Here is a 24634-nt window from a genome sequence, read left to right on the forward strand (position 1 = left end):
AGCCTAAATCCAGTCCTCTGCCTCCTCATAGGGACTGTGATTGTGCTATTAATTTGATTCCTGGCTGTAAGCACCCTAAGGGTCGACTTTTCTATCTGTCTGTGCCAGAGCATGCCACTATGCAGACTTATGTAAAGGAGTCCTTGGAGAAGGGGCATATTCGCCCGTGTTCGTCACCGTTGGGAGCGGAGTTCTTTTTTGTTGCCAAGAAGGATGGCTCCTTGAGGCCCTGTATAGATTATCGCCTTCTCAATAAGATCACGGTCAAATTCCAGTACCCTTTCCCTTTGCTCTCTGATTTGTTTGCTCGGATCAAAATGGCTAGCTGGTTTACCAAGATTGACCTTCGAGGGGCATATAATCTGGTCCGCATCAAACAGGGTGATGAATGGAAAACAGCATTTAATATGCCCGAAGGCCATTTTGAATATCTTGTGATGCCTTTCGGGCTCTCTAATGCTCCATCTGTGTTTCAGTCCTTTATGCATGATATTTTCCGGGAGTATTTGGATAAATTTATGATTGTATATTTGGATGATATTTTGGTTTTTTCCGATGATTGGGAAACTCATGTGAAGCAGGTCTGGATGGTATTTCAGATCCTTCGTGCTAATACTCTGTTTGTGAAGGGGTCTAAGTGCCTTTTTGGAGTTCAGAAGGTTTCTTTTCTGGGGTTCATTTTTTCTCCCTCGGCTATTGAAATGGACCCTGTTAAGGTCCAGGCTATTTATGATTGGACTCAGCCCACATCTGTGAAGAGCCTTCAGAAATTTTTGGGCTTTGCTAATTTTTATCGCCGCTTCATTGCTAATTTTTCTACTGTGGTTAAACCTCTGACCGATTTGACCAAGAAAGGTGCGGATGTGGTGAATTGGTCCTCTGCGGCTGTGGAGGCCTTTCGGGAGCTTAAGCGTCGTTTTACTTCTGCCCCTGTGTTGCGTCAGCCAGATGTTTCTCTCCCTTTTCAGGTTGAGGTTGACGCTTCTGAGATTGGGGCAGAAGCTGTTTTGTCTCAGAGAAGCTCTGATGGCTCTGTGTTGAAGCCGTGTGCTTTCTTCTCCAGAAAGTTTTCGCCTGCTGAGCGTAATTATGATGTCGGCAATCGGGAGTTGTTGGCTATGAAGTGGGCATTCGAGGAGTGGCGACATTGGCTTGAGGGAGCCAAGCATCGTGTTGTGGTCTTGACCGACCATAAGAATCTGATTTACCTTGAGTCGGCCAGGCGCTTGAATCCTAGACAGGCTCGGTGGTCTTTGTTTTTCTCCCATTTTGATTTTGTGGTCTCGTATCTTCCGGGATCTCAGAATGTGAAAGCTGATGCCTTGTCTAGGAGTTTTTTGCCTGATTCTCCTGGAGTTCGTGAGCCGGCTGGTATTCTCAAGGAGGGGGTGATTCTTTCTGCTATCTCCCCTGATTTGCGGCGGGTGCTTCAGGAGTTTCAGGCTGATAGACCCGACTGCTGTCCTGTGGGGAAATTGTTTGTTCCTGATAGATGGACTAATAAGGTGATTTCTGAGATCCATTGTTTGGTGTTGGCTGGTCATCCTGGGATCTTTGGAACCAGAGATTTGGTTGCCAGGTCCTTTTGGTGGCCTTCTGTGTCACTTGATGTGCGTTCCTTCGTGCAGTCCTGTGGAATTTGTGCTCGGGCTAAGCCCTGCTGTTCTCGTGCTAGTGGGTTGCTTTTGCCCTTGCCTATCCCTGAGAGGCCCTGGACGCATATTTCCATGGATTTTATTTCCGATCTTCCTGTGTCTCAGAAGATGTCTGTCATCTGGGTGGTTTGTGACCAGTTTTCTAAAATGGTCCATTTGGTACCTTTGCCTAAGTTGCCTTCCTCCTCTGATTTTGTTCCTTTGTTTTTCCAGCATGTGGTTCGTTTGCATGGTATTCCGGAGAATATTGTGTCTGACAGAGGTACCCAGTTTGTTTCTAGGTTTTGGCGGTCCTTTTTGTGGTAGAATGGGCATTAATTTGTCTTTTTCTTTGGCATTTCACCCTCAGACAAATGAACAGACGGAGCAAACCAATCAGACCTTGGAGACCTACTTGAGATGCTTTGTGTCTGCTGATCAGGATGATTGGGTTACCTTCTTGCCGTTGGCCGAGTTTGCCCTTAATAATCGGGCTAGTTCGGCTACTTTGGTTTCGCCTTTTTTTGCAATTTCGGTTTTCATCCTCGTTTTTCTTCAGGGCAGGTTGAGCCTTTGGACTGTCCTGGTGTGGATTCTGTGGTGGACAGGTTGCAGTGGATTTGGACTCATGTGGTGGACAATTTCACATTGTCTCAGGAAAAGGCTCAACGTTTTGCTAACCGCCGTCGGTGCGTTGGTCCCCGGCTTCGGGTTGGGGATTTGGTCTGGTTGTCTTCTCGTCATGTTCCTATGAAGGTCTCTTCCCCTAAGTTCAAACCTCGTTTTATTGGTCCTTATAGGATTTCGGAAATTATCAATCCGGTGTCTTTTCGTTTGGCCCTGCCAGCTTCGTTTTCCATTCATAATGTGTTCCATAGATCTTTGTTGCGGAGATATGTGGTGCCCATGGTTCCCTCCGTTGACCCTCCTGCTCCGGTGTTGGTTGAGGGGGAGCTGGAATATGTGGTGGAGAAGATTTTGGATTCTCGTCTTTCAAGGCGGAAACTTCAGTATCTGGTCAAGTGGAAGGGTTATGGCCAGGAGGATAACTCTTGGGTTATTGCCTCCGATGTCCATGCTGCCGATTTGGTACGTGCTTTTCATTTGGCTCGTCCCGATCGGCCTGGGGGCTCTGGTGAGGGTTCGGTGACCCCTCCTCAAGGGGGGGTACTGTTGTGAATTCCGTTCTTGGGCTCCATCCTGTGGTTGCTAATGGTATTTTTGGGAGTTCTGCTCTTGGGCTCCCTCTGGTGGTTTCAAGTGGAACTTAGCAGCTGCGTTCACTAATCGGTTTCCTGGCCTTGTTATTTAACTGGGCTTTTGGCTGTAGTGGATGCCAGCTGTCAATGTATTTCCTGTGGATTCTGTCCTTTCTTGGAAGTTCTCTGTTGGCCAGTCCATTTCCAGCTTAAGATAAGTCTGCTAGTTTTTGGGTGTTTCCCTGCTTATGACCTTTTGTTCAGTTCAATTTATGTCTCTTTGTCCAGCTTGTCATTATGAAATATTCCGGCTAGTTGGAAGCTCTGGGGTCGCAGATTTGCCCCTCCACACCGTGAGTCGGTGTGGTGGTTATTTTTGTAAACTCTGCGTGGATTTTTAGTTTTTATACTGAACGCACAGTAACCTTTTCTATCTCTGTCTATTTAGATAGTACTGGCCTCCTTTGCTAAAAAACTAGTTTCATTTCTGAGTTTGTCATTTCCCTCTCCACTCACCGTCAATATTTGTGGGGGGCTATCTTCCTTCGGGGGTTTCTCTGAGGCAAGATAGCTTTCCGTTCCCATCTTCAGGGGTAGCTAGTTCTTAGGCTGTGCAGAGGCATCTAGGCAGAGTTAGGTACGCTCCACGGCTATTTCTAGTGTTGGTGTTAGGAGTAGGGATTGCGGTCAGTAAAGTTACCACCTCCTCAGAGCTAGTACTACTTTTGTTTTGCCCACTAGGTCATTTCAGTGCTGCTCCGTATTCACTAGGTCATATCAGTGATTACTGTCTGTGGAGCTGCTACCTCCTCTAAGCGAGTCCATGATTGATTTTACCCACCAGGTCATCTCAGTACCGCTCCGTACCCACCAGGTCATAACACAGCTCTGCTCGCACACACACATACAGCTCCGCTGCCCACCTCAGCAGTCACAGTCACATTCCAGCGGGGCACCAGTGAGGCTGCGAGCAGTAGCATCACTGTGTCTCAGCAGGGGAGAAGGGAGAGTCGGCACCAGCACCATGTGTTCTGGCTGCCGCTCTGCTGCCCCCTGTCTTCAGGAAGGGACGCACAGCCAGAACTAGTATTAAAAAAAAAAAAAACCTTGCTCAGGAGCCGCCATCCCCCCGCTTGTTCCCGCCCTAGGCACGTGCCCTCAAGTGCCTAGTGGCAAATACGGCCCTGCTGAATTCACACTGCCTGCATTCTTCAACCAACAGTAGTGCAGTGGGTTTGGTTCAGTGTGACAGACATTGACGACAGGAAAAGTTCCCAGCAAAGTGTGTTTAATGTCTAAACTCACATATTGTACAGCATACGGTATCCTCCAGATCACAGGTGGGAAACAAGACAGTCCATAATTGCGTCCAGTTGCTGAGGGCGACTGCACCACTGTATCACGCTGTGGGGTGCCAGGAGTTTGCTCTGCTTGGCCCTGTGTTTCTTCACACAGACGGAGCATTTGCAGAGTCGTCTGCTGTGTTTGCTGCAAACTCCACACTGACACACCCAAATCCTTCCTGCAGGGTTTTTCTAAACTGGAATCTGTGGCCATGGGCTACTTGTAAGACCCATCCTGGAGGAAACCGACCGGTTCCACTACCTTCCTGCAGTCCATTTAAAAAGTAAAAGCCCATAACGGGTTTTCCTGAACAATCCCTTGGCCAAATAGCTTGACCAGGTCCATGCTTACTTTTATTTTGCCTTGCGACTCACAGATGTCCTGCTGTGAACACGAGGCACTCCAGCAAGTTTAATACGCTACTGAGCACATCCTGAAGGATACATTGCGACCCTCACAAATAACACCGGTCGCTGCCTCACAGTCCATGATATTGTATTATATGATTGAGATCAATGAATACAGATTTTTCTTCCCAGACAGCCCCTACTATATTAGCAAGATAGTGTGAACATTTACCTCCCGTGCTATAACACTGATTTTGGAGAAAATATTGCTTATCAAAAGAGAAGTAATTGTGTGTCAATAAAAAAGGAACTGCAGTGATCATAAATTGCTATATTTCTTCCCTATATGTGCTGAATGGTGGTGTATGATGAGTGTGTGACACTAGATTGATGAGGGTAGAGGGTTTGCAGAGCTCAGAGGAGCAGTGTTCTTGTAAACTAGCCATTTGCTTGTGTCATTTGCTGCTGAAATCATATGTCCCTCTCCATATAAAGAGTGGACATCTTGTTTTAGCGCCATTTTGACAATATACCTCAAAATTAGCAAATAAATCAAATAAATCAGAGTTTACATAAAAAATATAATTTTATTGAATCATGATAATAAAAACACAGAGGGTGAGGAAATAACATAGAACAAACTACGGAAACCACAGCACAAAAATACCAATAATGGGTATACTGACTAAATAGCATGATCATGCAAAATGAGAATCCCATATAAGTAGTCTGTTGGATAACTAGGTATAGTAAACATGCATACCTGGAAAGAAAGTGCATAAAGAGGAAAGAGGATATAATAGGTTAGCATATGCCAGTAATCAGTATCCCATGGCTCCTGTGACTCCAACATACGTTTCGTCTCGTGGCTTTCTCAAATGTAATACAGCAAGGCATATGTCACCTTGTCATTTAGCGGTGTGGTGACATTGATCTGTGATTTGAGCTGTTGGCCAGGAAAAAAATGTTTTTTGGCAGTTGCTATGGTGATTCAGCATGCTATATCTCACCTTGTTATTTAGTGGCGGTGAAATTCAAATGACTGCATAGCTCATGCAAATTAAAAGAAAAAAATTATGTTGCTTAATGTGATACAACCCACCATATCCCACATTGTAATTTTGTGGCGGTGAAATTAAGCTGTCTACAGAGCTCCTCCACATTAAAAAAATATTTTTTCGGTTGCTAAACGTGATACAGTCAGCCATATCCCACATTGTAATTTTCTGGTGGTGAAATAAGGCTATCTGCAGAGCTCACGCACATTACAAAAAATTGAAATTTTGTGGTGGTGAAATTAAAGTGAACCTGTCACTAGGTTTGGCCGATACGAGATACAGCCATCCCCTTTCAAGGCTTATACACAGCATTCTTTAATGACCTGTATGAGCTCCCGATCTGACCTGTAAAAGAAGAAAAATAACTCTTATTATACTTACAGGATGGTCTGGTCTGATGGGCATTGCTCTTCTTGGTTGGGCACCTCCCATCTTCTTGAGATGCCGTCCTCCTGCTTTCTTCATGTGGATGACGCATCCCTGTGACACAGGCTTCCCGGAATCACACTCCTGAGCACACATACTTGTCTGCCCTGTTGAGCACAGAGCAAAGTCCTGCAGTGCACAGGTACTGGGCCTCTCTGACCTTTCCTGGCACCTGCACACTGCAGTACTTTGCTTTGTCCTCAGGAGCATGATGCTGGGGATCCTGTGTAGATGATGCAGGGATGCGTCATCCACATGAAGCAAGAAGGAGGATGGGGATTGTAAGAAGATGGGAGACGCTGGACCAAGAAGAGCAACACCCATCAGACCGGACCGCCCCCAGGTGAGTATAATAAAAGTTATTTTTCTTTTCTTACATGTTGGATCAGGTGCAGATATTCAACATTATAGAATGCTGTACATAAGCCCTGAAAGGGGGTGGCCGTAACTCGTATTGGCCACACCTGGTGACAGTTTCCCTTTAAGCTGTCTGCAGACCTGATGCACATTAAAAAAAAATTATTTTTCTGTTGGTAAACGTGACACAGCCCGCCATATCCCACATTGTAATTTTGTGGCAGTGAAATTAAGCTATATGCAGAGCTGATGGACATTGAAAAAAAATCTGATGCTAAATGTGATACAGCCTACCATATCCCATGTTGTAATTTTGTGATGCTGAAATTGTTTCTTTGTGCTCAGATTCTGCTGTATTCACAGCTCATCAATAGTAAAAAAACTAATTTTTTCTGTTACTACCATGCTACATAAAGCAGGTCACATTTTATCTTTTAACTATTTTAGGCTGGAGTTAATTAATTAATTTATTTATTATGCTTTGCTTATATGGTGATATCTTATTCCACAGCACTTTACATACATTATCATCTGTCCCCAATGGGGCTCACAATCTAAATTCCCTATCAGTATGTCTTTGGAGTGTGGGAGGAAATCGAAGCAACAGGAGTAAACACGGGCAAAACAAACTCCTTGCAGATGTTGTTCTTGGTGGGATTTGAGTCCAATGCCTTAACCACTCGGCCATCACAGCCAACTCAAGGATCAATTAATCAGATGTTTTTGCAAAGTTCTATAAAGATGCGCTGTGTGTGCGCATATACGCAGATATGCCACCTGCGTCTTTGAACTCATAGTGGAGATGGGATTTTAAAAAATCCCTTCCACTATGCTGTAAAATCTGGACGCTGTGGATTGGACGCTGCAGTTGTATGCAGGGTCCAATCCGCAGCAAATTCTGAACGTGGAAACAAACCCTGATGGTTATCTAATGTATTTTGGAAACCAATTTATTAACTTTATTTGACTTTTGAATGCTAAAAAAAAATTGGTGTAAAGCATTTTCAGCAACTGATATAGAAGGGTTAATGTTATGCCTTTAATTGCCTTTTGCCTTCAATAGCTAGAATTGCTAGAATTTATTCTTATGACACTGTAGTCTGGTCGTCTCCTCTTCAAGGATTGTATACTTCTTATGTTATATGTTTTCAATAGTCAGCAAACAGCATGTTCTGGGTACGTTGGAAATAAAGGTCAGCATGACCCAGTGAAACAGGGAGGAGGGCTACATGAATTACATTGAGAGTTACATTTGTTGTAAATGGTATAAAATGCTGCCTCTTGCTCTATTAGATCAGATAAAGTGACTTTGCTCACAGCATGTGTGCACTTTTTCTCCAAGCGTGCTTGTCAATTAAGTGCATAACCTCCTGATTTGGCCTCACTGGTGATCTGGCATATCTGACATTGAGTCAGAACGCAAACAACTATGACACCACCAATACAAGTATGATCAGAGGTTCCTGATATCTGTGAATGATATCATCAATGTCCTGGGAAACATCTAGTAATATTTCTTTTAGTTTTCATACTGCTTAGTTCCAATTATGAGACTGATTTAAACTCAAAAATTGGAATTGGAACATGAGTAGTTGTTCCATCTTCATATCATTTGGCCCATTTTACTAATATAAATATTATTTTACATTTCTCAAAAAGTTCCAATGTTTTTTTTTCAGCTATAACAATAAACTGTGAACAGGATTTGAATCACTGAGGAGAAACTCCATTTAAAGTCCAATGCCTTAACCACTCGGCCATTACGGTCAACTCAAGGATCAGATAATCAGATGTTTTTGCAAAATGCATGCAGAGGAAGAGCCTGTGAGAAAATTTTGGGCTAAGGTCACCTGAATCTCTATTGACCAACATAAAGTAGAATAATCACTGCACTCATATGTTTTTTTGTTTGCTTCAAGTGAAAAAGTTTATTTAGACAATAGTGGTGGTGAAGCGATAGGCACAAAAACGTTTCGGCCAACTCGTGGCCTTGATCACAATATCGCTGTAATAAAATAGAAAAATAATAATCAAATTACAAACTATATACAATATATACAATTACAGAGGCCTATATACATACTAAAGAATACATGTCATGGATAATCACCATACACAAATAAAGATCCCAAAATAAAGTACATGTTACATCTGTTTAACATTGTATAATGCCTGGACATGAGAAGGATGGTTTCCAGAGACAGAACATATAATCCCCAGATCGGTAAGACAAATGAACATACCCTATTGGGACGTTTCACTAGACTAGGTATACTGTGAGGCCGTGACGATTATTGTTATGGACACAGTTGTATGAACCTGTCAAGGATGATACAGAGTAATAGACAATGAGAGAGGTATATATATGGTACACATGGATAATCAAGGAAATTAGAATCTCACCCACTATGGGGATGAACATGCAGAAGTGTAAAAATAGCAGTTCTTTATTATTATTTGAAGTGAGGCAAATATCGTTCCCCCTCAATCCATGTTATTTGTGTTGTGATAACATGGGGTAACTAGTGCTGTGGAGTCATATACTCTAAGTATAGTGGAGGTATAGTGCCTCTATACTTGCTAAGGGTGAATACGACTGTGAGGTTCTTAGTGACATGATTAGATACTTGCCAGTGTATTGCTGATGTAGCTCAAGCCAAGTACACAGTAGTATTAGTTTAGTATTAGATGGTATAGCTGTAAAGAAATGATGGTATAGATTATGATATCTATGGTCAGGTAGCACAAGTTGCCAGTGTATAAGTAAACTATAGATATGTAGTACCTGTCTCATATGAGAAATGTAATATGCCAAATGTGGCTGGAGGGTTCCTGTGTCGTTTTTTATGTGTCTCCAAAGAAACAGGAGAGGATAGAGCTATAAGACAGAAAAAAGGTGAGGCTACAGTGTAACGCAACAAGTGACTTATCTGATGGTGTGTTGAAGTCTCACATCCGTCGGTAGATAATTTCGGTATGCTGCACAGGGAGCCAACGTGGGTGGATTGGTGGGAGCAGGCCGACACAGTCCGTGTCTAGGCTGTAGGAGCTAGTGCTAGATGAAAAAACGCCGCTTGTTATAGGGCTCTGTTGTGAATTCTGTTTGTGGGCTCCCCCGGTGGTGTTTTATGGTAGTGCCACTTATTTGCCTTCTTCTATCCTTGATCACCTGTTGACACCCATTAGGGGAGTTTCCTATTTAAGGCTGCTTGGCTGCTGGTCTGATGCCGGCCAACAATGTATCAGTAGCATTCTGTTGCATTCTCCTGCCTCAAGATCCTGTTCAGCTAAGTTGAATTTTGTTTCTAGTTTATTCTATTTTTGTCCAGCTATTTGCAATGTGACTCTCTGTAGCTGGAAGCTCTCGTGGACTGGAATTGCCACTCCAGTGGCATGAGTTGTCACTGGAGTTTTAAAGTAATTTCAGGATGGTGTTTTTGAGTAGTGTTTTGAAGTTGACCGTGAAGTGACTCTTTCCTGTACTTCTGCTATCTAGTAAGCGGACCTCACTGTGCTAAATCTGCTGTTCATCCAACGTATGTCTTTTCCTCTTGACTCACCGTCAATATCTGTGGGGGGCTGCAATCTCCTTTTGGGGTTCATCTCTGGAGGTAAGGCAGGCCTGTATATTCCTCTGATAGGGGTAGTTAGATCTCCGGCTGGCGCGTGGTGTCTAGGGCATCGTAGGAAACACTCCCCGGCTACTTCCAGTGTCGTGTCAGGTTCAGGTCACGGTCACTTTAGTTCCCATCACCCGAGAGCTAGTCCGTTGTTATTTTGATTTCCCTGCCATTGGGAAAATCATAACAGTTTGGCCGGCCACCATGTGTTAAAACTATGCACTAAAGCAGGAAAGGATATGAAAAGGTTTTTTTTCCTTCTGTGTTTGGAAAGTGCACCTTAGTGCTTATTTGTACTCCTTGCTTAAACTGCAGTCTTCAGCCTTTTTTTTTTTTCCTCTCCTCTTAATCTCTGAATGGCTTTGGTGACACCTGTTTGAATCATGGATCCACAGAGTTTGGTTGCAGGTCTGAATAACCTGGCTACAAAGGTCCAGAACTTACAAGATTTTGTTATACGTGCTCCAATGTCTGAACCTAAGATCCCTATGCCTGAATTTTTTACCGGAGACAGATCCCGTTTTTTGAATTTCAGAGAGAATTGTAAATTGTTTTTGTCTCTGAAATCTCACTCTGCTGGTGATCCTGCGCAACAGGTTAAAATTGTTATTTCTCTATTGCGGGGTGACCCACAAAGTTGGGCATTTGCATTGTCGCCAGGGGATCCTGCGTTATTAAATGTAGATGCGTTTTTTCTGGCTTTGGGGTTGCTTTATGAAGAACCTAATTTAGAGATTTTGGCTGAGAAAGCCTTGATAGCTCTTTCTCAAGGGCAAGATGAAGCTGAGATATACTGCCAAAAATTTCGTAAATGGTCGGTGCTTACTAAATGGAATGAGTGCGCTCTAGCAGCTAATTTCAGAGAAGGTCTCTCTGATGCCGTGAAGGATGTCATGGTGGGGTTCCCTGTGCCTACAGGTCTGAATGATGCCATGAAATTGGCTATCCAGATTGATCGGCGTTTACGGGAGCGCAAATCTGTGCACCATATGGCGGTATCTTCTGAGCAAAAATCTGTGCACCATATGGCGGTATCTTTTGAGCAAAAACCTGTGCACCATATGGCGGTATCTTCTGAGCAAAAACCTGTGCATCATATGGCGGTATCTTCTGAGCAAAAACCTGTGCATCATTTGGCGGTGACCTCTGAAAAGGCACCAGAGCATATGCAATGCGATAGTGTATTGTCTAGAGGCGAACGACAGAATTACAGGCGCAAAAATGGGTTGTGCTTCTATTGTGGAGATCCAGCTCATGTTATATCAGCATGCTCTAAACGCATAAAGAAGGTTGATAAAAAGGTTGATAAATCTTTTTCTATGGGTACCTTGCAGTCTAAATTTCTTTTGTCCGTGACATTGATTTGTACTTTATCATCTGTTACTGTGGATGCTTATGTGGATTCTGGCGCCGCTCTGAGTCTCATGGATTGGTCCTTTGCCAAGCGTTGTGGGTTTGATTTAGAGCCTCTGGAGGTTTCTATTCCCTTAAAGGGTATTGATTCTACACCTTTGGCTAGCAATAAACCACAATATTGGACACAAGTGACTATGCATCTGTCCCCAGACCATCAGGAGATTATTCGTTTCCTTGTGTTATATAATCTACATGACGTATTAGTACTTGGATTACCATGGTTACAAATTCATAATCCAGTCTTGGACTGGAGATCAATGTCTGTGCTGAGGACTGGGAATCTCATGTTCAACAGGTCAGGAGAGTTTTTCAGGTTTTACGAGCTAATTCTCTATTTGTGAAGGGCTCAAAGTGTATTTTTGGGGTTCAGAGAATTTCCTTTTTGGGATATATTTTTTCCCCTTCATCTATGGAGATGGACCCTGTTAAGGTTCAGGCTATTTGTGATTGGGTACAACCTACTTCTCTAAAGAGTCTTCAGAAATTCTTGGGATTTGCTAATTTCTATCGCCGATTCATAGCGGGTTTTTCTGCCATTGCTAAACCTTTGACTGATTTGACCAAGAAGGGTGCTGATGTTGCTAATTGGTCCTCTGCGGCTGTGGAGGCCTTTCGGGAGCTTAAGCGCCGCTTTTCTTCTGCTCCTGTGTTGCGCCAGCCTGATGTTTCGCTCCCGTTCCAGGTTGAAGTAGATGCTTCCGAGATCGGAGCAGGTGCAGTTTTGTCGCAGAAAGGTCCTGACTGCTCAGTGATGAGACCATGTGCGTTTTTCTCTCGAAAGTTTTCGCCCGCTGAGCGAAATTATGATGTTGGAAATCGGGAGCTCTTGGCCATGAAGTGGGCATTTGAGGAGTGGCGTCATTGGCTTGAGGGTGCTAGACACCAGGTGGTGGTCTTGACTGACCACAAAAATCTAATTTATCTTGAGTCAGCCAGGCGTCTGAATCCTAGACAGGCGCGCTGGTCGTTGTTTTTCTCTCGATTTAACTTTGTGGTTTCATATCTGCCTGGGTCTAAGAATGTGAGGGCGGATGCCCTCTCTAGGAGTTTTGAGCCTGACTCGCCTGGTGATTCCGAACCTACTGGCATCCTGAAGGATGGGGTGATATTGTCAGCTGTCTCCCCAGACCTGCGGCGCTCTTTGCAGGAGTTTCAGGTGGATAGGCCTGATCGCTGTCCGCCTGGTAGATTGTTTGTCCCTGATGACTGGACCAGTAGAGTTATTTCGGAGGTTCACTCTTCCGCGTTGGCAGGTCATCCTGGAATTTTTGGCACTAGGGATCTGGTGTCTAGGTCCTTCTGGTGGCCTTCCTTGTCTCGAGATGTACGTATTTTTGTGCAGTCTTGTGATGTTTGTGCTCGGGCTAAGCCCTGCTGTTCCCGGGCCAGCGGGTTGTTGTTGCCCTTGCCTATTCCTAAGAGGCCTTGGACGCACATCTCTATGGACTTTATTTCTGACCTTCCTGTTTCTCGTAGGATGTCCGTCATCTGGGTGGTGTGTGACCGTTTTTCCAAGATGGTTCACTTGGTACCTTTGCCCAAATTGCCCTCCTCCTCTGAGCTGGTCCCTCTATTTTTTCAGAATGTTGTGCGTTTGCATGGTATTCCTGAGAATATAGTGTCTGACAGGGGTACTCAGTTTGTGTCTAGATTTTGGCGGGCGTTCTGTGCCAGGATGGGCATCGACTTGTCTTTTTCGTCTGCATTCCATCCTCAGACTAATGGCCAGACTGAGCGTACTAATCAGACCTTGGAGACTTACTTGAGGTGTTTTGTGTCCGCTGATCAGGACGATTGGCTTGATTTTTTGCCATTGGCAGAGTTTGCCCTTAACAATCGGGCCAGTTCTGCCACTTTGGTTTCTCCATTTTTTTGTAATTCAGGGTTTCACCCTCGCTTTTCGTCCGGTCAATTGGAGTCTTCGGATTGTCCTGGAGTAGATGCTGTGGTTGATAGAATGCATCAGATTTGGAGACAGGTTGTGGACAATCTGAAGTTGTCCCAGGAGAAGACTCAACAGTTCACTAATCGTCATCGGCGTGTCGGTCCTCGTCTTTGTGTTGGGGACCTGGTTTGGTTGTCTTCTCGATTTGTTCCTATGAAGGTCTCGTCTCCTAAGTTTAAGCCTCGGTTTATCGGCCCTTATAGGATTCTGGAGGTTCTCAATCCTGTGTCCTTTCGTTTGGACCTCCCAGCATCTTTTACTATTCATAATGTTTTTCATCGGTCATTGTTGCGGAGGTATGAGGTGCCGGTTGTTCCGTCTGCTGATCCTCCTGCTCCTGTGCTGGTTGAGGGTGAGTTGGAGTATGTGGTGGAAAAGATCTTGGACTCCCGTGTTTCCAGACGGAAACTTCAGTATCTGGTTAAGTGGAAAGGCTATGGTCAGGAGGATAATTCTTGGGTGACAGCATCTGATGTTCATGCTCCTGATTTGGTTTGTGCATTTCATAGTGCTCATCCAGATCGCCCTGGTGGTTCTGGTGAGGGTTCGGTGCCCCCTCCTTAAGGGGTGGGTACTGTTGTGAATTCTGTTTGTGGGCTCCCCCGGTGGTGTTTTATGGTAGTGCCACTTATTTGCCTTCTTCTATCCTTGATCACCTGTTGACACCCATTAGGGGAGTTTCCTATTTAAGGCTGCTTGGCTGCTGGTCTGATGCCGGCCAACAATGTATCAGTAGCATTCTGTTGCATTCTCCTGCCTCAAGATCCTGTTCAGCTAAGTTGAATTTTGTTTCTAGTTTATTCTATTTTTGTCCAGCTATTTGCAATGTGACTCTCTGTAGCTGGAAGCTCTCGTGGACTGGAATTGCCACTCCAGTGGCATGAGTTGTCACTGGAGTTTTAAAGTAATTTCAGGATGGTGTTTTTGAGTAGTGTTTTGAAGTTGACCGTGAAGTGACTCTTTCCTGTACTTCTGCTATCTAGTAAGCGGACCTCACTGTGCTAAATCTGCTGTTCATCCTACGTATGTCTTTTCCTCTTGACTCACCGTCAATATCTGTGGGGGGCTGCTATCTCCTTTTGGGGTTCATCTCTGGAGGTAAGGCAGGCCTGTATATTCCTCTGATAGGGGTAGTTAGATCTCCGGCTGGCGCGTGGTGTCTAGGGCATCGTAGGAAACACTCCCCGGCTACTTCCAGTGTCGTGTCAGGTTCAGGTCACGGTCACTTTAGTTCCCATCACCCGAGAGCTAGTCCATTGTTATTTTGATTTCCCTGCCATTGGGAAAATCATAACAGGGCTCCAGCCGGTCATGTGACCGGATAAGTGTTGTGCACGCTGGCAGCTGCGCAGTGTGTACTAGGAAGAGGAGAGCAGGATCACTCCCCTGGCATCTGTGCACTGTGTTCTGGGGAGAGGAAAGCAGGGTCATGTGACCAGAGCATTGTTGAAAGTGCTGGCACCTGCGCAGTGAGTCATAGGCAGAGAAGAGCAGGATCGCTCCCCTGACATTTGCACAGTGTATTCTAGGGAGAGAGGAGCAGGATCGCTCCCCTGACATTTGCACAGTGTATTCTAGGGAGAGAATAGCAGGATCGCTCCCCTGATATTTGCACAGTGTATTCTAGGGAGAGAGGAGCAGGATCGCTCCCCTGGCATTTGCACAGTGTATTCTAGGGAGAGAGGAGCAGGATCGCTCCCCTGACATTTGCACAGTGTATTCTAGGGAGAGAAGAGCAGGATCGCTCGCCCAGCGCCTGCGGAGTATGCTATAAATAGGAGAGAGCAGAAAACGCCACTCAGGGAGTCACATGTAGGTGCATGCGTGGTGTGTACTAGAATAGGTACTGTAGAGAAGAGAACAGTGATATCCCTGAATGTTTCACTGATTGGCCAAATGTGTGAGCGCTTAGATAAGGATGGCTAAATCAATATTGTCTTCTGTCTCCACAATATAGGCTAAACCGAAATGCGGACTGGATGAATCATAGGTGACAGTTGCGCACATGCCCCTATTCTGGTTGGGGATATAATGTTATAGTATAGTATTGCTGCATATCAATCCATAGTGTGGTAGTACCTGTAGGCTATCAGAAATTAATTTTAATGCAGGTAAATGATGAAAAAGGGGTTAGAATCAAACGGCCAACACATAGTATACATATACATAAATTCATAGTAAATAAATTATGGTAGGAGTCCAACTCTTATAAAAGAAACAATGAAGAATAAAAGAAAAGAAATGAAAAGAAATGGGGGGAGGGGGGAAGAAAATAAACATAAAAAGGAAATGAAAAAATGAATGAAATTGGGAAAAATGCAAAAATGAATGAAAAAACTGATGGGATTAAAAATAATGAAGGGTGGTAAGGAAGGGGAAAAGAACTGAATAAACTAAAAAAACTAAAACTGAAAAAACTGAAAAAGTAAAAAAATAAAAAGTAAAAAAATGAAGCTTATATGGGGTCTAGTGGGTATGGGTCTTACCGTCTTGGGTATGCAGGTTGTAGCGGTAATATGTGCAAGGGGTCAGTTCATCTAGAAGGAATATAATTAGGTTAGCCAATCTATTTCACGGTTTAGGCCTCGTGGATGAAGGGTATCAAGAGTATAAATCCAAAACGTTTCGCGTTGTTTGAGTAACTTAACATGGTCACCACCTCTCCTGGGACGGGGGACTTTTTCCACGACCTGAAACCTAAGTTGAGCCACATTGTGTTTCGCCTCCTTAAAATGTAAGGGTAGGGGAAGCCATAACTTCTCACAACGAATCGTAGATTTGTGGCTAGATATGCGATCTCTTACTGCCTGGGTGGTCTCCCCTACATATAATAGCCCACAGGGACATTTTATAATGTAGACCACAAAGTTTGTCTCACAGGTGTAATAGTCCTTGATTGGATATGATTTGCCAGTCCGGGGGTGCACCACTTCATTACCTTTGATCACATTCGAACAACTCATGCAGTTCAAGCAAGGGAAGGTGCCTGTACGTTTTTGTCCAGTCAATGTCCTGGTCAGTGGTGTTTTTTGTGTACCCAGGTCTGCCCGTACTACCCTGTCCCGTATGTTTTTTGGTCTTCTAGTACACATGAGTGGCGGTTCCTTGAAGATGGAAATAGTGGGATAGGCCTTACTCAAGAGTGGCCAATGTCCTCGAATTAGGTTGTGTATCCTCTGCATTGTCGGGTGGTGGTTGTGTACAAAGGGAAGTCTGGGATTTTTTGGGCCTACTGTCACGTTCTCAGTTTCATTGAGGGCTTTAGTGGACTCCATATTGAGGAGGTTAGTGGGATAATTCCGGGCCTTAAACTTGTTGGACATCTCTTGTATCCTATTGGCCCTCACTGAGGGATTGGAAACTATTCTGGTTACTCTTTTGAACTGAGATCTGGGAAGACTATTTCTCGTGGATCTAGGATGACAGCTATTATACAGTAGGAGGCTGTTGCAGTCGGTCGGTTTGGTATATATATCTGTACTCAGGTTACCATTGGAATTCTTGAGTATTTTAGTGTCTAAGAATGTGATCTCATTGTTATGGTATAATAATGTGAACGATAGTTCAGGTCTGATGGTGTTGATGGCGTTGTAAAATTCATGGAGGCTGCCATGGTCACCCCGCCATATGCAAAAAATGTCATCGATGTACCTGTACCATGTTAATGCATGCTGTTGGAAAAGGGAGTTAGGGTACACATATTCACGTTCGAATCGATCCATATAGAGATTAGCATATGCCGGGGCCACGTTTGACCCCATAGCAGTCCCGCATGTCTGTACAAAAAAATCGTCCTCAAATAGGAAAAAATTCTCCCTGAGTACCAGGTTCAATAGATCAAGACACAGTCCCTGGGAGTCCTGGTCGAAGTTGGCTTCTTGTAAAGTGAGTACGACAGCTTCAATACCCTTGTCATGTGTAATGGAGGTGTACAAGCTGTTAACATCCAGTGTACACAAAAGGCTATCTGGGGGGATGTTGGCAATATTGTGGATTTTATCCAGGAAATCACCGGTATCCAATATGAATGATCTAGTCCGCCGGGTGTATGGTGTAAGTAGCTTCTCCAGAAATATGGAGAGGGGATTGAGTATGGAGTCGGTTGATGCCACTATAGGACGGCCAGGGGGGTTTTGAAGATTTTTGTGGATTTTGGGAAGAATGTACAGTACCGGAGTTACAGGGTGATGGTTAATGAGAAAAGTTTTTGTTTTGGTGTCAATAGTTTTGAGGTCCACATATTTGTTGACCACCGTGTTGATTTTTTGTCGTATGGAATACGTGGGGTCAGTCTGTAGTTTTTTGTAGGTGTTTGTGTCAGAAAGTTGTCTCCTGACCTCTGTTGTATAGTGTTCCTTGTTCATAACCACGATGGCTCCCCCCTTGTCGGCTGGTTTGATAACGATGTTTCTATTCTCACTAAGTGAATCTAAGGCCTGTTTTTCGTGGGAGTTAAGGTTATGGCACATAGGGAGGAAGCCAAGGCGCTGATCATGTATAGTCCTTTTGATGTCTCTGTCGAGGAGATTGACAAAGGTCTCCACGGCATGATTGGATTTAGGTGGAACAAAGGTGCTTGGGTTCCTAAGGCCCAGAGTCCCTATAGTAATTTTAGGTTCATCTCTATGGTCTGACAATGTACCTATTCTATTAAGTATAGGATTGGGGGTCTCCTCAAAGTGTACTTTTAATCTTATGTTTCTGTAGAACCGCTGAAGGTCTTTCTCTAATTGGAAAGAATCCCATCTGGGGGTTGGGCAAAAAGATAGCCCCATGTTCAGGACCTTCAATTCAAGGGGAGAAAGTATATAGTTAGAGATATTCACTACAGAGTTGGAACTCCTACCTGTGATCGCAGTGTCATGTGACGATCCCCGTTTCTTCTTCCTTGCCCTCCTTGTTGGCGTGCGTTTTGGCCTAAAAAACGTGGAGTTGCTGTTTGGGCTCCACCAGTCTCGCTGCCTGATCCTGCCGAGGAGCCCCCGGTTGGCGAGGAGCCCCCTGAGGGGTAGTTCCCCCCTGGTGTGCGTCGGTATCTTGGTCTTGTTCGTCGGGGAAATGGGTCCTCCCATTTGTACACTCTATTTGAAAGATAGTCCTCAGTATCTCTTTGGAATTTCGTACGTTTTCTCTCTTCTAGAGTTCTTTGGTGTGTTGCTAGTATGGAGTCCACTTTGCTTTTAAGTGTAGAGAATTCAGAGTTACTGAGGGTAGATGTTAGTTGTGTCTCGATGCTAGTGATTTTCTCCTCGGTACTTTTAATCGCTTCCTGTAGATATTCAATAGTCAATAGGATAATGTCCAATGAGCATTTGTTCAAGATTTTCTGAAAAGTGGCACAGTATTGTTCATTGTCAGCGAACAAGGTTGGGCGCAGGTTGCAACGTAAACCTCGTGGAATTTTGGCTTGTCGGTGATATTCCCCTAGGGTTGCACAATGTAGATCATACCCAATGAGTTTCTTCCTCTCCTTCTCCCAATCCCTCGATTTTATGTCCTTGCTTGGTAGATGGAGAAAATCTGTGTTAGTCTTTATTTTGGATAAGATGGTAGAACTTGTGTTGTCATCATAGGCGTAGGTCTCGGTTGACATGGATTCGGTCGGTGCTTAGAGCTCAAAAGTAGATACTGTAGAGGGCGTAGAAAGCTAGCACTCGACTAATGTGGTTCACGGTGCCAGTGAAAAGGGGCCTTAGGTCCCATAAATCATAAAGTAGAATAATCACTGCACTCATATGGTTTTTTGTTTGCTTCAAGTGAAAAAGTTTATTTAGACAATAGTGGTGGTGAAGCGATAGGCACAAAAACGTTTCGGCCAACTCGTGGCCTTGATCACAATATCGCTGTAATAAAATAGAAAAATAATAATCAAATTACAAACTATATACAATATATACAATTACAGAGGCCTATATACATACTAAAGAATACATGTCATGGATAATCACCATACACAAATAAAGATCCCAAAATAAAGTACATGTTACATCTGTTTAACATTGTATAATGCCTGGACATGAGAAGGATGGTTTCCAGAGACAGAACATATAATCCCCAGATCGGTAAGACAAATGAACATACCCTATTGGGACGTTTCACTAGACTAGGTATACTGTGAGGCCGTGACGATTATTGTTATGGACACAGTTGTATGAACCTGTCAAGGATGATACAGAGTAATAGACAATGAGAGAAGTATATATATGGTACACATGGATAATCAAGGAAATTAGAATCTCACCCACTATGGGGATGAACATGCAGAAGTGTAAAAATAGCAGTTCTTTATTATTATTTGAAGTGAGGCAAATATCGTTCCCCCTCAATCCATGTTATTTGTGTTGTGATAACATGGGGTAACTAGTGCTGTGGAGTCATATACTCTAAGTATAGTGGAGGTATAGTGCCTCTATACTTGCTAAGGGTGAATACGACTGTGAGGTTCTTAGTGACATGATTAGATACTTGCCAGTGTATTGCTGATGTAGCTCAAGCCAAGTACACAGTAGTATTAGTTTAGTATTAGATGGTATAGCTGTAAAGAAATGATGGTATAGATTATGATATCTATGGTCAGGTAGCACAAGTTGCCAGTGTATAAGTAAACTATAGATATGTAGTACCTGTCTCATATGAGAAATGTAATATGCCAAATGTGGCTGGAGGGTTCCTGTGTCGTTTTTTATGTGTCTCCAAAGAAACAGGAGAGGATAGAGCTATAAGACAGAAAAAAGGTGAGGCTACAGTGTAACGCAACAAGTGACTTATCTGATGGTGTGTTGAAGTCTCACATCCGTCGGTAGATAATTTCGGTATGCTGCACAGGGAGCCAACGTGGGTGGATTGGTGGGAGCAGGCCGACACAGTCCGTGTCTAGGCTGTAGGAGCTAGTGCTAGATGAAAAAACGCCGCTTGTTATAGGGCTCCAGCCGGTCATGTGACCGGATAAGTGTTGTGCACGCTGGCAGCTGCGCAGTGTGTACTAGGAAGAGGAGAGCAGGATCACTCCCCTGGCATCTGCGCACTGTGTTCTGGGGAGAGGAAAGCAGGGTCATGTGACCAGAGCATTGTTGAAAGTGCTGGCACCTGCGCAGTGAGTCATAGGCAGAGGAGAGCAGGATCGCTCCCCTGACATTTGCACAGTGTATTCTAGGGAGAGAAGAGCAGGATCGCTCCCCTGACATTTGCACAGTGTATTCTAGGGAGAGAATAGCAGGATCGCTCCCCTGATATTTGCACAGTGTATTCTAGGGAGAGAGGAGCAGGATCGCTCCCCTGGCATTGACCAACAGTCGGATGACTCACTGAAAAAGAAAGATGTGATCTGAGATCAACAAGTAGAAGGAGATAATTGGTTTGTATATTGAGGAACACAGGGATGTTGTTCACCAGATGTTTCTCATGGATCAAATTGAGGTTGGAAACCGCATACTGATTGGGAGTTAATCTGCACATATTTTTCTTATTCCCACCTTTTTCTATATTTTCTTTCACAAGCAAAATCCAATTTTTTCAATGGTAAAACACTGCACTGTGAACATGATTTCATGCAGTATGAGAACTTTAAGTCCATCGTCTTAACTATGCCATCATAAAAATGTATGCCATCACTGATGGTTCTCCGATGTGTTTTGGTAACGTGTTTATTTACTTTATTTGACTTTTGATTGCTGAAAAAAATTTGGCGTAGAGCATTTTCCGCGACCAATACAAATCTGATTAGAGGTTCCTGAGGTCAGTAAATGATACCATTATTGTCTTGGGAAACATCTAGTAATGTTTCTTTAAGTTTTCCTATTATGAGGCTCAAACTATTATGAGGCTCAAAGATTGGAATATGAATACTTAAATTCTAATGTTTTTGTCATGTTTAAATACTATGCTGTGAACAGGATTTGAATCTGTGCAGGGAATCCCCATTGGATTTTGAATCCAATGCCTTAACAACTCAGCCATCTCGAGGATTTGATAATCATATGTTTTTGCAAAGTGCATGCAGAAGGAAAGCCTGTGAGAAAATTTTGGAAGAAGTTCACCTGAATCCCTATTGACTGACACAGTAATGGGCAAGATATCTTGGCTGATTCACTGAAAGAGAAAGGTGTGATCTCAGATCAACAAGTAGAAGGAGATAATTGGTTTGTATATTGAGGAACACAGGGATGTTGTTCACCAGATGATTCTCATGGTCCCAATTGTGGTTGGAAACCGCACATTGCAAGGAATTTTATCTGCATGATTTTTTCTTAATCCCACCTTTTTCTATATTTTGTTTTCATTAAACTTTCACAAGCAAAATCAAATTTTTTAAAGGTAAAACACTGCACTGTGAACATGATTTCATACAGAATGAGAACTTTCAGTCCATCGTCTAAAGCTACTTTCACATTTTTGGAACAATATGTCGTTTTGGGAAAAAAGGTATCCTGCATATTTTCCTGCAGGATGTGCTTTTTTCCCATAGACTTGTATTACCGACGGATCGCGACGTATGGCCACACGTTGCGTCCGTCGTGCACTGGTTGCATTGGGTTTTGGTGGGCTGTTGTCACAGAAAAACGTTCAAGGGAACGTTTTTCTGTAGGTCGCATCCAGTGTTTCAGACTGCACATGCCCAGAATGAAATATCGCTCTCATGATCTTTCATCACCCTGCAGTCTGACGGAAATATGAAAGCACACTTCAGTCGGTACGTCATGCCGACGCTTCGTGATGGCCCCGTACCGACTGAAATGTGAAAGAAGCCTTAACTATGCGATCATAAAAACGTATGCCATCACTGATTGTTCTCTAATGTATTTTGGTATCGAGTTTATTTACTTTATTTGACTTTTGATTGCTGAAACAAATTTGGTGTAGAGCATTTTTCGCAACCAATACAATTGTGATCAGAGTTTCCTGAGATCAGTGAATGATACCATTAATGTCCTGGGAAACATCTAGTAATGTTTCTTTTAGTTTTCATATTGCTTAGTTTCAATTATGAGACTCAAAGTTTGGAATATGAATACTTGGCCCATTTCATATCATTTGGCCCATTTTACTAATATAAATATAGCTTTACTGTTTTGGACAAATTCTAATGTTTTTGTCATGTTAAAATACTACGCTGTGAACCGGATTTGAACCTGTGCGGGGAAACCGCATTGGAGTTTGAGTCCAACGCCTTAACAACTCGGCCATCACAACCAACTCAAAGATTAGTTATTCATGTTTTTGCAAAGTGCATGCAGCGGGAGAGCCTGTGAGAAAATTTTGGACTTAGTTCACCTGAATCTCTTGACCAACTCTGTCATAGGTAAGATATCTTGGCTGACTCACTGAAAGAGAAAGGTGTGAACTCAGATTAACAAGTAGAAGGAGATAATTGGTTTGTATATTGAGGACTACAGGGATGTTGTTCACCAGATGTTTCTCATGGTCCCAATTGTGGTTGGAATCTGCACACTGCCAGGGAATTAATCTGCTTGTTTTTTTCTTAGGCTACTTTCACACTAGTGTCGGTACGGGGCCATCGCGCTGCGTCGGCCCGACGTACTGACGCATACTGTGCAAGTGCCGCACAACGGGGGCAGCGGATGCTGTTTTTCCACACATCCACTGCCCCATTGTGAGCTGCGGGGAGGTGGGGGCAGAGTTCCAGCCGTGCATGAGCGGTCGGAAATGGCGGACCGTCGGCACAAAAAAACGTTACATGTAATGTTTTTTGCTGCCAGCGGTCCGCCACAACCCGACGCAACCGTCGCACGACGGTTGCGACGTTTGTCAATACATCGCAATGCGTCGCTAATGTTAGTCTATGGGGAAAAAAGGCATCCTGCAGATGACTTTGCAGGATGCGTTTTTTCGCCAAAATGACGCATTGCGACGTGTGCAAAAAAGCGCTAGTGTGAAAGTAGCCTTAATCCCACCTTTTTCTAAGGTAAAACACTGCACTGTGAACATTATTTCATACAGAATGAGAACTTTAAGTCCATCGTCTTAACTATGCGATCATAAAAACGAATGCCATCACTGATGGTTCTCCGATGTGTTTTGGTAACAAGTTTATTTCCTTTATTTGACTTTTGATTGCTGAAATAAATTTGGTGTAGAGCATTTTTAGCATCCAATACAGTTCTGATCAGAGTTTCCTGAGATCAGTGAATGATAGTATTAATGTCCTGGGAATAGTGTTGAGCGATACCTTCTGATATCCAGAAGTATCGGTATCGGATTAAAAAAATATCGGATATCGGCGATACCGATACCCGATACCAATGCAAGTCAATGGGACAAAAATATCGGATTTAAAATAAACCCTTTCTTTCCTTGTAGGTTAATTCTACATGAAGGAAAACAACTAAGAATAATGTAGGATGTATTGGGGGAGGTGGAGGAGACATTAAAAGCATAGAGGTTTAGTCAAATCAAATGGAATAGGAGGAATTATTTTTTTTTTTTTAGACGTTCGGCGTTACAAAGACATTTACTACGTTAAGATTTTTTACATTTTGTCAGATATTTATGTTTCACTTCTTCCATGCTCTTCACCTTCTTTTTTACTTCTCCCACACTTTCTTCTTCATCATCCTCAGCAGCAGCATCTTATTCATCAACTTCTCCTTCACCTTATTTATCTTCTTCTTATACACCTTCTTCCTATTTTTTTTTACATTCTTCATAATCTTTTTATTCAACTATTCTTCTTTTTCATATTCTACTTCTTCATCTTCTTCATATTCTTCTTCATCATATTCGTGTTTGTGACAGGCCTTCCTGCAGTTGTTATCTATAAAAGATTGAAGATTACACCTTCCGTTCTGCCTGTCCCAAAAGATTTACAACAGGATTTGTCCGCATTCAGTTTTGCCTCCAGCAGCAGGTTTTTTCCAGGGGCACCACGAGGAGGAACGGACTCACCCCCATACACTGCTTAGTCTTCTTCTGCTTATAATTTAGATAATATCTTTTCCTCTGATTTTTAGTCTTATGCTAAATGTTCTTCTGCTTTTTGTTCTGGAGCTTCTTGTTCTTCTGTTTCTCGGTCTTCAGGGTCGTCATCTGCAGAGTCGTCGTCTCCGGGGTCGTCGTGTTCTTCGCGGTGGTCTTCAGGGTCATCGTCTCCAGGGTCTTCGTCTCAGGGGTCATCGTTTCTGGGGTCGTCGTCATCTACGGGGTGGTCTTCAGAGTTGTTGTCTTTAGGGTCTTGAACTTGGAAATGTAGCAGAAGGTACAAGAAGGCTGAGGAACTGCTGTGAACCAGCTGACGGTACTGGAACCCGGTTGGCTAGCCGAAGGTACAAGAG

At 43.5% G+C, this 24634-nt stretch overlaps 3 long non-coding RNA genes and 1 other non-coding gene across 4 annotated transcripts; all 4 read right to left on the reverse strand.

The window, feature by feature from the left end:
• Nucleotides 1–8210: 8210 nt before the first annotated feature.
• LOC143773271 (uncharacterized) lies at nt 8211–19456 on the reverse strand. Its single transcript, XR_013215123.1, has 3 exons — nt 18193–19456; nt 15833–15883; nt 8211–8684 (listed from the first exon to the last, which is right to left on the reverse strand). It is a non-coding gene; the product is annotated as an uncharacterized LOC143773271 (long non-coding RNA).
• LOC143773270 (uncharacterized) lies at nt 8793–9418 on the reverse strand. Its single transcript, XR_013215122.1, has 3 exons — nt 9319–9418; nt 9151–9243; nt 8793–9062 (listed from the first exon to the last, which is right to left on the reverse strand). It is a non-coding gene; the product is annotated as an uncharacterized LOC143773270 (long non-coding RNA).
• Nucleotides 19457–19612: 156 nt separating the features above from the next.
• On the reverse strand, nt 19613–20553 carry LOC143773272 (uncharacterized). Its single transcript, XR_013215124.1, has 3 exons — nt 20138–20553; nt 19970–20062; nt 19613–19881 (listed from the first exon to the last, which is right to left on the reverse strand). It is a non-coding gene; the product is annotated as an uncharacterized LOC143773272 (long non-coding RNA).
• Nucleotides 20554–22453: 1900 nt separating this feature from the next.
• On the reverse strand, nt 22454–22535 carry TRNAL-CAA (transfer RNA leucine (anticodon CAA)). Its single transcript has one exon. It is a non-coding gene; the product is annotated as a tRNA-Leu (tRNA).
• Nucleotides 22536–24634: the final 2099 nt, after the last annotated feature.

This window comes from Ranitomeya variabilis, chromosome 5 (genome assembly GCF_051348905.1).
Source record: "Ranitomeya variabilis isolate aRanVar5 chromosome 5, aRanVar5.hap1, whole genome shotgun sequence".
In the NCBI taxonomy this organism is placed as follows: Eukaryota; Metazoa; Chordata; class Amphibia; order Anura; family Dendrobatidae; genus Ranitomeya; species Ranitomeya variabilis.